Genomic DNA, 13,464 nt, shown 5'->3' on the forward strand with positions numbered 1-13,464 from the left:
CGGAAACGGAAAACAAACATAAAATTATACAAAGTATAAAATTTTTCTTTTCCATAAATACGTTTTTTTCATAGGCAATATACATAAGTTTTTCTTCGCCGTGGGATCCACAATACATAGTACTTTAAACCAGGGGTGGAAAAAAGCAAATTTTTTTAATCACAGTAAATAAAACTAGTCAGTATTATCTTTTCATGTCACATATTTATTGTAGATATTATAATAAATTTTGAAACGAATGATTTTTGATATGATAAATTTTGGTTTTACTTAGAATTAAAAAAATGTCTTCATCGTTATTAGTATCACTGTCGGATTCGGAACCAACATTTCAACAAAGTTAGGCTCGTTTTAATGCTACTCTGTGTTCATTACACAGGTTTGAAGTACAAATGGCTGTGATATGGTAAAAGTGACGTAAACGACAAAACTGATTACCGCTCAATTTTCTCGGATATGGATTATCCAATATCAATAATCTTGGGTTCGTTAGGTGAGTTTATTTCGTCGGTCGCATCGAAACTCCGTACTTCGTGATGTATTTGAAATTTATTCCGTAATACCGTCGTGGTGGAGTAATATCATCAATTAGAATAGCTAATGATATTAACATATCTGCTGCGATGAATAATAATTAGAGTGATAAGAAAAACATGTCCAATCACAAAGCGAGCTACGCAGTTGATAATGATTACCTTATTTAGCTTGAATATCATACACAGAGGTAACAGGAGTGCAGGATTTTGCAACGCCAATTCAAATGCTGCGCCAAAAGCTGCACTCATGTCACTGCTATAAATCAAATTCATGTCCAATAACGTTTTATTATTAATCTAAATAGTGAATGAACATCATCATCTGCATATACTAGCTGGAGGTAAAACAAAACCATTTATCGGTAATATCACTATTTGGTGTGGCATATTTTTTTTTTATAAATTTTGCATTGCGTATTGCTATTGAGGAAAGTAAAACAAACATAAGAAAACACAAATGCCAAAAAATGTATGTTTACAAAATTGTATAAATGTTATTTTATGATCGAAGGGTTAATTAGCACAGGTTGCGATGCCTATTCTCATGCGATTTGAGCACTTGAACCTCGTTCTTGGCTAAATGCGCTGAGAACGTACGAAGCGAACGAGTTTTTGTGAGAACAGCTAAAGCTCTTCGCCTACGCATGGTTGTCTTCTGAGAATGAAAACAAATTTGTGTAAGCGCAATAAAAAGAGCGCACATGCATAAGGTCTGCTGCTATTTTGTGTAATATACATTTCCCACAATTTAAAAAAATAATCGCAATTTTAATTTTGTTACTCAATTTTTTAATTAACGGTGTTCGTTTTTGTGATTCACAATCGGTAATCTTGATTCATATTTTCGTGCGCAAAAGTGGCTTATTTTCGCGCTTAATACATTTCGAATATCATATTAGTATGATGGTATTCATTAGTTAATCTAAACACTGTTTTTATCAATCGGTTTGCTATTATAAATCAAATAAAATAAAATACATTTATTTTGTACCTGATCTTATAACTATTTCTAGTTTGTATGTATCAGTTCATCACTTTTATTCAGTATAATATAGCTTACCACCTGGCAAGTGTTCTTTGGCGAGACGCGCTATAGAGTTCGTGGAAGCAATCGGTCTCTCATAAATTTCACTCTCAATAGCACCACCTTTGGCTAAAATATCGGCTCTTTCATTGCCTGGAATGAAAGCATACAATTAGTAAAGATCTAAATTCTAGATTTCATAGTTATGCATAAAACTTTCATAATGCATTGTAGGACCTCAGTTTTTGTGTACATCTGTTTTTTCCGGAGTAATATCTGCTATTTTAGCAGTGAAAGTCATGGTGAGCGAAGTTCACACTGTTTTTAATTTCTTTAATATTTATTTAGATTTTCTTTGCTGTCCTTCCTTCAATTTTTGTCTGTATTTCGTTTTACTTCAGTGCATTATCTGCAATACTTTTGAATTATTCTGAAAATCATATAAATGATAAGTAATGCAACAGAAACTTACCGAACTAATAAAGTGCCTATAACCACAGTGACGATAAAATAATCATTAAAGTGCGCTGTCACAGGAACACTGTACCACATGTCGAAAAACGTGTCCTCGAAAATTTGTCGGAGTATTCCGTATAATTATTTTTATTTGCTCCCGGAACCGGGAACCGGGAGCTAGTAAAACTGATTTGAGCCCCCCAAAAGCCGTGTTTTGTATCACTGCTCTATATTTTTAGCAGTGTAATATTAATATATGCATTCTAATTAAATCTTGAAATTTTTCCGAACTTATTTAGCTTCATACTCGACCCATTAACCAATGACACAGTTGTTTTTCTTTTGCTTATTTGCAGCTTATAGTTCTCTAGCTGAGCAAATAAACACTAAACAAAGCATTAATACAGCTTGCTTAGTACGAAGATATTGAAGCTCGATTGGATGCAATAAATTCAGATCCCCATTTATCTGTTTACATTCTTAGGAATTTGCATTTGTTTATCTATTTGTATATTTTATTAGTTCAATCAACAGTTAACATCACCGCTATCCCAACTGCAGGCATTCATCCCTTTTCCGAGAGCTTATTAATTAACATCCCTCTTCGTAGTCGTCATCTTGGCTGGTTTGAAGAGAAAAACAATAAAACCAACACGTCTTCTCGGAAGGCATCTCATGTTGGTAGAACACCTGAAGATGGAAGGTACACAACTTTCCTCTTACTGTGCGCACTGCAATTGAACCTATTTCCTCTCTTGCTGCTGCTGCTGCGATCTCAAGTGCCCTAATAGCTGCATTTACACTCCACTATACTCATTAGCCCAATCTAGAAGAGATCCTTCCCGGTACGGATCCCGATTCCTGCTGCATCTTATTTTTCTTAGTCGAACAAAAATGTAATAACCGAACGCAAAACGCAGGCAAGAATCGTAGATCCCCCATCGCCAGCCGTCCCAGTGCAGTGCAGCGTCATAGCAGGCACGGAAACCGAACAGGACGAAGACGATGAAGGGGAAAATAATGTAAACAATAAATAATGTTCAAGTTCATGCGGCGTTTGGCTGGGCTTTCGGTTCGTTTCTTGTTTTGCTTTGCTGTTCTCGACACGACTTCTACTTGCGAATGCCTGTCAGGTTTTGTGCTGCGTGGGGTGCGGGGTAGGTTTTTTGTGTTTTTTGAGCGAATAATCGATCCGGATGAAGAGAGCCAGAGAGTGAGCAAGAGAGTATGTACAACATACCCAAATCGTGTTAGCATAAGCATCGAAGTTTTGGCCGCAAATTGGAAACATAAACAAAGAGGATGCCTTCGCTGAGAGTTAAACACGAACCCTAGCCGGGTTCTCCGAATCACACTTCGAGTCGCTGATTCGGTATGATTTGATGCTTCGGGTGCAACCCGAGTGAGCACATGGCACTCGGACTCGGCAGTCGGCTGGTTTCACTTGCTTTCGTTAAGTTGGTTGCTGCTGGCTGGTGCATGTATGTCTGCTATTTGATGTTTCATTCCAGCTAACTTTGATTCACTGAGGTGGAAGCTATTTTTAATTGAAATGAAATTCTGTCCGGTTTGATGATGATATTTGAAAACGGAAATTTTTTCACAGCATTCAATAAGAGTAAATTATAATACATATTCTAAAATTGTTTGCAATCATTTTATCCTATGACACAGATTATAATATCATGGGCAATGAAGGTGCCAATTTGTTTCATAATTTCACCTACGTTTTCACCAAACCCAGAATTTTTGTGATCACTTTTTTGTTTTAGACCAAATATTTTTCAATTGGACGAAAATAAGAATTGCATTTGAAAACAAAACAGTGTCGTTTTCATAAAATTTTTAACTAGTCTGGATGGGCTTCGGGAATGATTCACTTATTAAATGTTCGTTCGAAGAGATAAGGGACTGACTTATTTTGATACATTCACAAATCGCTTACCAGATTAGAAATTGCTTGGTGAATTTGAACAACGTTTGTCGCACAGTTTCCGAAATGCCCTACCAGAACTCGACAACGTAGAATTAGGTACCTGTTCAGTTTAGGTACCTTGTGACCTGTTATTCTTTGGTCACAATATAATTCCTTTGGTCACTGAGTCCAGCATGTATATATTTTTCAAATATTGTATATTTTTGTTTATTTCATTGTCAGTAAATGTCTGAGTAGAGTTTAAACGTCAATCGCGTTCATACTCCGTGTTTACATGTTTGAGTCACGTTTAAGTTCTGCTCAATAGCAAAGGTTGGTGTCAAAAGTAGAGTCTTGTTTAATTATTTATTCTATTTATTTATTTATTATTTATTTATTCTATTTATTATTTATTTATTTACATTTATTTATTGTTTATTTATATATTTAAAATCATTTATTTACACTATTTATTTATTTATATTATTCATTTATTTACATTCGTAAATTCATATATTTCTTTATACAAATTTGCTTAACAAATTATGAATATTTCGGTTAAAGGAAACAAGTGTAGTAGGTACAAATATAATCCAAGACACCAACCTGAAACACAAACGATAAATCATTGTAACCGTCATCTGTCCACACACTGTCATCGTCGTCATCATCGTAGCATAAAATGCGGGGGGCCGGCTTTGAAGGTGGCGGTGGGATTGGGATGGAAAATGGACAGCAAGCCGATAAAACCGCGGGAAAACCCTTAAGCAGGGAGAGTATTTTTCTGACCCGGAGGAGTGAAGGTTGCAGCAACGAGTCACACGCCAAACGTGACAGTGAACCTGAAAGTTTTTATGTGGATCCAAAGGGATCAACAATCCGTACCGAAGGTAGCCTACAAAAGTTTGACTCGGGACCATTCGTCGCTTAAGACTGGCTAAAGTGGCCGGTTAAAATTCGTTTATTGTTAGCCCGACGTGAGTGCCTTCGCGGTGAAACGTTAAAGTAGTGCGCGCCATACCACTCTCCGGGTATTATCCTCAGAAAGCAGAGCCTTCGCTACACAAGGCCAAAAGTTGCTGCTTTACTTGGATACCCTGGTCATCTTATAACTGTTCCACCGCCCCGAAGTCCGTGCCACCCCGTCCGTCGAAGACAGCAGAGTCCACCAAGTCGACCACCGTGCATCACGGCCGCAACGGAGCGTCGAAGCTAAGACGTTCACCGAATAAACTTGCGCAAGTAAAAAAATTAGTGAATAGATACAATATAGTGTTTAAAAAAAAGTTAAAATTGCACGGTCTTTCTTTTTATACAAGCTGTGTCGTCCATTTTGTTTTTTGTTACTTGTTTCCGCCGAAACGATTTACTCAGTGGCCACAGGTAGGGAAGAAAGTCCGCCCAACAATAGTGAAGTGAAGATTCTCCAGGAGACCAACAAGGTAAACGACCCTGAACTGGTGGTCCGGTGCTGAAAAGCAGCCACCAGTAGTGTATGTACAAAACGACACGTAACAACCTGCTTGTTGACCGGAAGTATGTCAATTTCGTCGCATCTTGAATTAGTGAAATACTGTCGGCACAAACTTTTTTTTGTAGGATATTTCACCACGTTTTGTTCATCACTGTCATTTGACGCTTTCTGAATATTGTGTACGTGAAATCATTTTATTGTATTTCACACACAAAACAAATTGAAACATGAGTCATTTTTGTCAAGTTTTGAGCCGATGTTTAGACGTTTGAAATGGTGTATTAAATGGCCGTTTGATACTCCCTACTTAGATTGATCACAAGAGATACGGTTGAATGATGAATTCCAAGCTGCTTCCTGATCCATAAAAGTAACACGTTTGGATTTTGTTTCGACAGTATTACGTAAATACTTATCGATTTGTGATGAAACTCTCGTGTTTCTGGTGTTAACGGCCAATAAGCCAACTATTGAAATGGAAAAACCGATCGTTTTAAAGAGCCACTCAGAACAAGAAATAATCACTCTCCCTGGTCTGACAAAGAAAGGAACACTTTAAAAAAAAAATCGATTTTGTTAATCAATGCAGTGCTATTTCTTCCCCCCTTTTTTATACCAAGATTTCTCCCTAACCCCAAAAATGCTTCAGTGTCAATGATTGCCTTATCATTCGATGCTAATCTCTTTAAAGTAACTTTATTTTAAATCTGAAATAATAAATTGTTGCTCGGGGCTTAACCTGGCGAATATGGTGAATGCGGTAGCCATTCGAATATCAATTTACGGAATTCGCAACTATCGACTTGTGATATTGTGCATTATTCCGATGAATAGTACTTTCTTCTTCATTTCGGACCTTTTTATCTTTATTTCCACTAATATCCACTATTAATCGTTTTACTCGTTTAAGGTAATCAATGAACAAATTTTCATTCGAGTCAGAAAAAAACATTGCCCATTATTTGAATCTTCTAACACTTTGGTCGGTTTTTTACCCGCGACTGTCGAATGAACTCAGGCGTATTATGATGGATCCATGTTTCATCTACTGTAAAGTATCAACGTAAAGTTTCCGATTGATTACGCTTAAACAAGACCAAACACTTTTGTGAACCAGTGATACGCTGTGGTTTTTTGATCAGCTGAGAGAGCCAAATTTTCAAGAATATGTGTTGTCACTCTAAATGACGGTTTGAAATTTCTGAAACCGAAAGTAGGATCGGAAGAAAATTTAGTTGTAACCAATGGGACCGTAAGTTTAAGTTTTCAGAAATTGGTTCGGCGTCGGTGAAAAAATGAAGTGTGTTCCGTTTCGCCTTTCTCTATGAAATGGTAATGGAATTACTGCGGAAACCGACTTTTGAACGGAGCTCCGGAGTTTCATACCATCCGACTCAGATCGACGAGATCGGAGAATGGTTGAGCCGATTTGAACACGCCTAGGCTCGTTTTAAAGCTACTTCTGAATTCTGGATCAAGTTCAAAGATCAAAAGACTGTCATTTCTGTTGTATATATCGACTGGAAGTGGAGTTAATAGTTTATATTTGTGGCTTTCTCAGTCTAATGCATAAGGGAGACGATGTATTCGTTAAATTGCCCGACGTTTCGGCCATTTTTGATGGCCTTTTTCAAGGGAAACTCCAATCAGTGTAAATTTATTACGGTGGAAATTTTGTACAATAAATAAGGGTATACATATTGTATGTGAACTCACTTTAGTCTTTTCGTTGTTGTCGGTGTCGTTTATTGCCAACGATAGGATGTTTGGTCAACATATATTGTGCTGGACGGTAATTAGTGGATGGATTGTAAAATGATCACTTTGGTTTCTTAGCACTACGGTCTCACACTCGAACTGTACGCAATTGTCGCTAACGGGTTATTTAAAGATGGTTGATTTCCAGCTGCTGTGGGCGCAATATACGGTGAGAGTACCGAAGTACTATTGTTCGTTTTTGTTTTGGTTCTATTTCGTCGATTTCTGCTGGTTTTGATGGTGTGTAGTATACCAGCGTATGTGGTGTTGAGACCATCCACATCTGTACGATGATTGACGGTGTTCGCTGTGTTGGTGATATGGCACATTTCTAATATTGGTAGAGCGGTGGATCGGAACGTTCTGTCAATAATTTTTACCTTTTTGAGATCGAACATAAGATCATGCGTAATCATGTGTTCTATGAGGGCTGTTTTTTCTTTCAGACCTGTTATTTTAACTCCGAACAGTATCAATCAAACCAATATACAACCCGGTATCAACAATAGCAGTGCAGCAACACAACACACAGAAATGTTCTATCGCTCAATCCCTCAGGTATCATCATTTACTACTTCCATAACCAACATCTTAAAAACCGACTACCAACATGTGAAGATTTACCTTGGCTTCACTTGATCTCGATGGCTGTGAATTTCACACAGCGAAAAGTGCACAAATCTAATCAAACTGTCCTAGATTTGCACTAAACTGAGGACATTTACCTTCGATTTGCGAAGAAGAAATCCTAATAGTTCTTTAGAAAACTTTTAGAGCCATTAGAACGGCTGTAGCGAAACTAGCTTTGCAAACGACACAAAATACATCTGCTCGCAGTGGCGATAGAATCCAAACTAATCCAATTTTTGATAAGAGGTTTCTTTTTACGAGATTTCGTTTGTAGCTTTTCACTAATGGGCAGCCCTAGCAGTAATAAAATTAGCAGCATATAAAATTAAAATTTCGATTATTTTATTCCGAATTTGCATTTCATTGAAAGAAAAAAAAAAAGGAAAACTTTATGGGATTCATTCCTGCCTTTCAGAAGGACCAAATTGTGGAACTCCCTACGATATGAAGCACTGTTCATTTTTTCTCGAACGATTCGTTGTACAGGAGTAGATATTTTGTTCTCTCTCGCGTTCTGATTGGCTGGTATTGACATGGGTCAAATGAGACAGGTTTTTCAATAGTGTACTATTGAAATACTTCAATGCTTTTGCTACACACGTTTAAGTTGAAAAATTTCGATTCTATTGGTAGTAAAATTATATAAATCCTTTCACAGTCCACTGAGCTATAAGCTTTAAAAATACGAGAAAGGCAAACGCGCCTTATGAATTATCCTCTTTGATAGGGTTACAGAGGTATTTTGGCCACTTCATATATTTTGGCCCACCTAACAAACTATATGGATTCAATCGATCTTAGGTAACCCATGTTGCATCAGTTTGAAGCTAATCACATTAAATTACCTATTGCGGAAGGATTTTTCATATTGAAACATTTGGTGGAAATTTTTACAAAGTGGACCAAAATAAAATCGATCCTAAAGCGGGCCAAAATACCTCTGTTACCCTACTCGTTTATACCAAACATTTCAGAAAAGTTTAATTTTAAATTATTTGAGATTATGTCACACAACTGAAAATTTTATCATAAAATTGTGATCATATTTCCGATGGCATGTAGCAAAAATTATGTTGATTCGTTAGATACAACAAGAGATATTCATGATCAAAAACTTATCACTCTCTCAGACTGTGAATTTTGAAAAGGCACCCCATAGTGAAGTAAGTCGTATTCACGACAAACATTTGTACAAACAACAAATACTTTCGTAGTCAAAATAAAACTTCCGTGACGTAACGTTTTGATCAGTTTTATTTATTAATAATAAATTCATCATTCGTATTGTTACTACTAAACTTAACGAACTGCCGTCACCCGTCAGCCAATATCGAATCTCACAGATCCACCCTAACGCATTTCGTCTCGCGTAACGACCTTTCGTTAAATTTCTCACAATACGAAACCATCAGCATTGCACTGGACAGCTGATCGAGCCGAACCGGTGCCGACCCGAAGCGATTCACTGCAAAAGAAGCGGCTCACTTCGTCCGTTCGGTTAACGAGAGGATTCCCGCTTCCACCCGAATGAACGAACGAACGAACGAACGAACCAAATAACAAACGATGGCGGCTGAATCCGACTCGCTGACTGGCCTGGACTGGCTGGCAAGCATCGAACATCTCGGCAGAAGCGTCAAAAGTTAGTGCTGCTATAGCATATGCGTGGTGCGGGTCGTGATTTCTATGCTGCTCCGTTTGACGTTTTTGTGATTCTTCTGTGCATCTGAGCAAAGGAGGCGCATAGTGAATTTTGGTGGACCGCAAAGAATTCCGTCTGTTGGCTTTGGATGTGTTTTGTGCGTTATTTAATTGTCCTGTTGTCATTTTGAAGATCGTGAATTTTCTCTAACATGAACGGATCAACATAGTGGTAAAACATAAAAAGGTAAAACATAGTGGAACTCGAGAATAATACAACACAACGGCATTGTCGAATTGAAATTCATACCCAATCAGTGTGCAATCGAACCAGAGAAAATTATAAACCATAGTGATAGCATGATTAAATGCAATGAATTTGAATACATTCGTCATCAACAATTCGAGTAAATGTTCGATGGCGTGAATTCAAACGAATAAGAGTGAAACAGTGAATTTGTGTGTAACGTGAATTGAACGGATTTTTTTTTCGAAATAGAAATTGCACCCGAAATAATGATTGTGTTGACGATGGTTCTGTGAGGAGTCCCGCGTGACTCGCCAGTGTCCCGTTCAGGATCAGGTGCACACAAGTATGATAAAGTGGTCCCAAGAATCTGTTTCGCACGGTCGCACGGAAGAGCGAATGATTGCAGATTGCATTGCATTCAATGTGATAATCATCGAGAGAGTAATTTGATTGCAACCAATAACGGATTATCCCTTAGCGGAGACGAGGATTGCTCTCTGCCCAGTGAATTCGGTGTTGATCCGGGTTACAGGCTCAGGTACGGAAACCGAAAGCCTCGTGGTACGAATCTACCGGATCAGTGGCAATGCCGAACTGAAGCAGAACTGTGCGCACTGGGACCGGGATTACAGGCGAAATTTTTGCCAACATTATAAGGTGATTATGTGAGGATTAATGTTATTCCTTTTGCTATATTGCTTCCGTTCCCGTGCCGGGCCGTGTCGTGTCGGGCTGCTGGCTCAAGGTGAGAGCACCCGCTACACAAGCTGTTTGCTGTCGAAGATTTATATGGGCGGTTAAGCTGCGGCTTCCACTGTGCGCTATAACTTTTTGTGCGGTTCGACAGTGACAGAGCAAAACAGGTGCCGTGTGAGCCAATTAATTAATGGATATTTAAGGGGTTGTTTAGAACGAATGTGGTAATCATTTCTTCTGTATGACGCGGAATCGTGGCATGTTTTGCAGAACATCTCCAGTATGATTATTAATAGTTTGTTTTTGCAATGTTATGAAAATATATCCATTTTTATAGCAAAGAAAGATTACAAGAAATAAGATAGTGATGCGATTTTGTAATCACAGAGGCAAGTTTTTGGTCTGTGTTTATAGTTTTGATAGTAATTTTCTGAGATATATCTCGATGAACTTTAAACTCGAACTCTTTGAATCGTAATTGTTTGGTCACATCTATTTCCTAAACCGATGATTCACCCTAGAGATTGTATTCAGTACTGATTGGCAGTTCTTCAAGGATTTAAGAAACCACAATGTAATTTTATCATAGAAACTTTAAAACAAACATTGAATAATTATAATGTGTGGGTTCATAACAGTATTTGAAGCATCAGTTTTGTGATAGAAAAAAAGTCGGCTAGGTAATGTCACAGACATAACTGGAAGACGAGTCACACTGAAAATACGAATATAACTGCCATGCTTCTATCACACTTTCGAATATCGATAATCGTGCAAATTAGTTGATCGATTGTGAGAGTTTTGACACTTTTACTGCTTCGTTTTCAGAACTGTAACTATAACTGTCTATACTAAAGTGCATCTTTTTGATGGCAAACATATTGTATCAAACAATTAAAAAATGTGGAACAAATGAGAGTAAACATTACAGTAAACAATGTTACAGTTATTTTTCTGGAGATGAAAACTGCATAGGCCATATTTGAATGTTTTTTTTATTCCTTCGCGTTTTGCCTTCGGCTCATCAGTGCTTAAAACAGTTCAAATTGAACTGCCATCTCGTGCCTAGCAGTTCAACTTAAACCGCTAAGCAGACGCAAAGTTTTCACTATTTATGCAACCCTTAAATAATATAACACATGTATTATATTATTTCTGATGTCTCAGGCGTAAACGAATGACGGCTTATTACTGGCCGTCGCAGAATGTGAACATTTAGGGGTTTTGTTTGTTTGTGCAAAAAGCACATATTTTGTTACTATTTCTTAGCGTTTTGCCGTTTTTCGAAATAGAAACAAAATATGTGCTTTTTGCACAAGCAAACAACAAAATTCCTAAATGTTCACATTCTGCAGTTCAATTTGAACTGCTTTAAGTACTGATGAGTCGAATGCGAAACGCGAAGAAATAGAAACAAAATATGTGCTTTTTGCACAAACAAACAAAACCCCTAAATGTTGTTCAGAACCGATTTTGACTATTTTTTTTTATTTATTTACTTCAGAACCTTTGGAAATCCAGATCAGATTCAGGTTTGGAATCCAGATAAATAATGCGGTTCATGAATTAAGTACTAGATTTCTAGAGCTGAACCAAGGGGAGAGTCACTTAACATAAACTATATTGTGCCTCTAAAAAAACATGTGATATACTGTGAGTCTAAGTGTGCCACTCTGTGCCCCATGAAACAGCTACTTGTCACAACTGAGCCCTTTGTGTGCCGCAACTGTGCAACTGTACGAAAACGAAAGTGCCAATATTGATAAATGCACCAACGCATTGTGTTAATGTGTGATTGGCACATTGTTTCAAGCGTCCTCCCCTTGAGCTGAACTCATTTTCAGAATCCCGGATCCAGAATTTAGTTTCAGAAAAATATTCTGAACTTGAATTATAAATCTGAAATCAGGAAATGAATTCTGGAATTCCAAAATTCCAAAATTAAATTCTGGTTCAGAAGTCATTGCCAAATTCAGGTTTGGGATTTATTTATAAAATTTAGTTCTGCAATCCGGATCAAAAATTCATACCTTGAATTTTGTTCCAGAATTTTTGAAGTTGAATTCCTTAAGGGGCGGGTAGGGTCTAACACTTTTGAAAAATCATTTATTATTTTGTTTGTATTTTCTCATAGTAAAACATTTCAAGAATATTCTGTGAAATTTTCAAACCTATCGGAGAAAAACTCGGCAAGTTATGGGCTTTTATCTTTGCTTATTTCATACTGTGAAGAAGTAAGAGCTCGGCACACAGGTCCAAGATTTCTGCTTCGATCGACTTAAAAACTTGACAAACATTCTTAAAATGTTAGATTATAAAAGAATACAAAAGAAAAAATATGATTTTGTGGAAATGTTAGACCTCAAGGGAGCCCGAGTAATAAATTGTTTCCATTAATTTTATAGACAAAAAACTTTGAACGCGTTTTTCTTGAAAGCAGGTTTTGAAAGTCCGTGTCCATCGTCATTCAAAAACTATTGAACCAATTTTTTTCGAATTTTGCACACACTTTCTACATATAAAAAACCAGACCCCAACGTTTTCCTTTTCCTTATTTTTTACTTTGGGGAGGTTTTACCGCTACAAAATGACGAATTTTTTTCGTGAAAATAAAAATAGTAGTTTTCACTTTGAACAACCACAAAAAATTAAAAAAATTGAAACAAAATCAAACAGAAACTTTGGGGTCTAGAAAAACATCTACTCTATCTATGCTGCTTTGATTTGTTGACTTCTTATCAGTCTGCGCTGAGATACGGTGGACACCGCAAATCATAATTTTTAAGAAGCGTTCACAAAAATACCTCTTCACCGACTTATTTCCCAATATTTCACCACGACAAAATTACAAAATGTTGTTCGAATAATGCTTTTTACCTCGCAAAAATTTTTTTTTGTTAGACGATAACTTTGAAAAAAATTCTCAAAAATGATGGTATTTTTCATCATTTAGACCCTACCCCCCCTTAATCAGAAATTTTGATTAAAATAAGTTAAATTCAGTTCCAAAATATAGTTACAGCATTAGAACTCAGTTTCAGATTCTATGTTTTACATTCTGAATCTAAATGAAACAAAAATCCG

General features: G+C 36.9%; 1 protein-coding gene across 1 annotated transcript in view; it reads left to right on the forward strand.

Annotated features, from left to right (window-relative positions):
- Positions 1–9,378: 9,378 nt before the first annotated feature.
- Positions 9,379–13,464, forward strand: part of LOC131430198 (roundabout homolog 2-like) — a 250,789-nt gene continuing 246,703 nt past the window's right edge. The window contains exon 1 of the mRNA XM_058594938.1: positions 9,379–10,341. The gene's annotated coding sequence lies outside the window, so the exon portion shown is untranslated. The remainder of the gene's footprint in view (positions 10,342–13,464) is intronic.

The sequence above is a fragment of the Malaya genurostris genome, chromosome 2, assembly GCF_030247185.1.
Source record: "Malaya genurostris strain Urasoe2022 chromosome 2, Malgen_1.1, whole genome shotgun sequence".
NCBI lineage: Eukaryota > Metazoa > Arthropoda > Insecta > Diptera > Culicidae > Malaya > Malaya genurostris.